Source organism: Tupaia chinensis, unplaced genomic scaffold, assembly GCF_000334495.1.
Source record: "Tupaia chinensis unplaced genomic scaffold, TupChi_1.0 Scaffold000335_1, whole genome shotgun sequence".
NCBI classification, from domain to species: Eukaryota; Metazoa; Chordata; class Mammalia; order Scandentia; family Tupaiidae; genus Tupaia; species Tupaia belangeri.
This window is the reverse complement of record NW_006159829.1, coordinates 2,729,568-2,732,596: the sequence shown is the minus strand read 5'-3', so window position 1 is coordinate 2,732,596 and position 3,029 is coordinate 2,729,568.

The following is a 3,029-nucleotide window of genomic DNA, read 5'->3' as shown; positions in this document are numbered from 1 at the left end:
TCTCCAACACCCAAAAGGTGTTCCAGAGATGGACAGCTACCCCTCTTAAATGGAGTCCCAGCTCTCAGGAGAGCACGCTCTCTCGACAGACTGACAACATCCCTTCAGAAAAACAAGAAAATGAGGCGAATTTGTCTTTCCTGAAAGGGCAACAGACACAGGCTAGAGACCAGGCCCGGTGCACGCTGGCCCCTCACTGTGCAGCCCCAGGGCCCGACAAGAGCAGCACGTGCCAGGGCCACCGACACGACCAGCTGGACCAGGCCCCGCAGACGGAGCTGGGCGCCCCGGGAAGCAGCCGTCAGAAACCAGTGCGGTCACACGCGCACCGTCCACAGCCAGGGCCAGCGTGGCAGTCAGGGTGGGCCACTGTGGGGCACTCGGGGAAGGGCTTCAAACGCTACGAGCTCGCGCGGGAATGGAGACAAGTGCGTCCGCCTCTCCAAGCGTGTGCAGTGGGTCAGTGGGACATCACGGGGACATTCCTCATGGCTTTCCTGGGCCACTGGGACTGTCCACCTCCCAGTTCCTCCTCACGGACTGCCTTAGGTGGAGGAGGAAATGCCCTGGAAACCCTTCTGCCTCTTGCAAAGGTCAAAGGCCCGCCCTGACCTGTGAAGCAGGCCAAGCGCTGTGTGAGGCGTGGCCGTGGGCCGTGGGCGGCCCCTCAGCCTCCGCACGCGCTGGGTCCCAACTGCAGGACGCTTGGCCGGCCCCCCCGCACACATTGTATCAAATATATAATCTGACTGAAAAACTGCCTTGTAAAAATAAAATTTAAACCACCCCACAGATCAATGTAAAGTTACATTACTGCCTATATAAGAAAAACAATTCATCCAGAAAAATTACATTTGTGGCTTTCAAAAATAAATCATCCAACAAACCCGAAGGTAAACATTATGCAATTTATAAAAGCTGAGAAGATAATTTCTACCATATCCATCAGGCACCACATAACTGTAACATCCGTCAGCCAAATCAAACCAGAGCAAAAAGGGAAAAATAAATAGGAACACTTGCATTTAACAACAACAAAAATAACACAGAGCACCCCAACCCCACCGCAGGAACTGAACTGAAATTGCCTTCTCTCGTGACCACGCACTAACCAGGGCAAGCCCTCGGAACAGCGCTGCCAGGCCAGGCTGGCACGGTAGGGGTCACACGCCATCTCCAAGACCCCCTCTCGGGGAGCTGACGCCCCCGGGTCGGGAGAGCACACACGCTCAGCCCAGAGGTGAGCGCACACGGCCAGAATGCAACACGAGCTTGCCAAGAAAAGGCAGGCCCCAACGTGTAGGACCAAAAGGGTGCACGTCAAGACCTCGAGACGGAGAAGACCAAAGCCACACAAAGCAAGCCCGTGCTAAAGTACACGTACGCCCAGTTTAAAAACACTGGTCTGAACTAGGGAAGTCTGAGCTTTCACGACAGAAAGATCAGGATGGCGTCTCTGCGTCACCAGAGGCGTGGATACAAAACGGCGGCTCCGACCGGCTCCCCTGGTCTCTTTAATCCTCAGCTGTTCCGGCAAGAACTTGTCAAAGGTAAGACAGCACTAAAGGGGCAGGAGGACACTGATTTTTTTAAAAAGTGAGTATTTTACAGTATGCTAGGAAAAGGCCCGGGGCAGGGATCTATTATAACAGGGAGACCTCTTCTAAGAGATGAGATAAACCCCAGGTTTCGTCTTTTGAAACAAGCCCAGATCTCTATATCCCAATTTTCACATTCACTTAGCTTAAAGCAAGGCACACCATCCTGAACGGGGTGGGGAAAGAGCCCGCAGTGGGCAGCCGTCAGCTCAGAATGGCCGGTGTCTGCAGAGCAGCCAGGCCGAGGAGAAGGCTGGAGCGCCATGGGGCCTGCACGGGGGCGGCCCGTGTCCTCTGTGAGCCAGCACGGAAGGCGGGAGGGCCGCTCCTGGCTTCTAGGTGAACAGGGCAGGGGGGGCTCCCCCCTGCTTTGAGGTTTACACCGTCTCACAATTGATCCTCATAATGGGGGACTGGTAGAAATTTGGGACAATTATTTTCCTGAGAAGTGGCAAGAAGTTACAGCCTTTTGAGTTCAGAACCGTCAGACGTGTGGAAAGGTGGGCCGCAAACCCACTGGACACGCTTGGTTGAGTAATGCTCTCATGAGAAAAGCTGGACAACACAAGCCTAGGGCTCTACAAAGTACCCTTCTCCAAGGCCTACAAAAAGAAAACCTTCCCTTCAAAATGACGAACAACAGCGTTGGGAGCGCTAACTTCCACCACCTGTGACCTCTCCAAGGTCACGCAGCGAGCCCCTCCAGCCTAGGTGTGGGACTCGCAGAGAGTCAAGACCCCTGGGCGGCCTCAGGAATGCAGATGCCCACCACCTTGGTGGTTCCACTGAGGATGCGGAATCTGCATCTTAACAAAAGCCCTCTCCCCAGCTGAGAGCCCCTGGCAGTACTTTCCAGAGGGAGAGAGAGAGACTTGGCGTTCCAGCTGGCCCTGTCAATGGCTGCAAACTCACCTAATTTCAGATTACGAAAGTTTCTTAGTCAAAAGAGTCCCTCCTTGGCTTGAATGTGCCTGGTCACTTAAGCTAAGAGTGTGTCTGTGTCCTTCTGAGACACCAAGTGCCACTTGCCACTAAAGCGACAGGGAGCTGCAGTGCGTCTTAGAGCAGAGGCTTTTGTCATTCAAAAGGTTTTTTAAAAAGATACAGCAAAGAGACTAATGCCATTAATAAGACACCCACGCGCACGCACACACACACACGCACACACACACCCCACTCTAGGTACACATCTTCACAAATAATAGTCACCCCCGTCGCTGTTGCCAAAACCCAGGCCGAGTGTCCAGGACCGCTCCGCCCGTGGCTCCCTCCCCCCCCCCCCCCCCAGGACAGAGGCGCAGGCAGGGGCGGGTGCTCCCTCCAGCATGGCCCCAGTGCTGGGAGCCTTGCTCCATGCAGTGCTAGAGGTAAATGCCGCGCAGGGCTGGGGCGGGGCGGGGCGGGGCCGGCAGCAGGGAGAGGAGAACCACA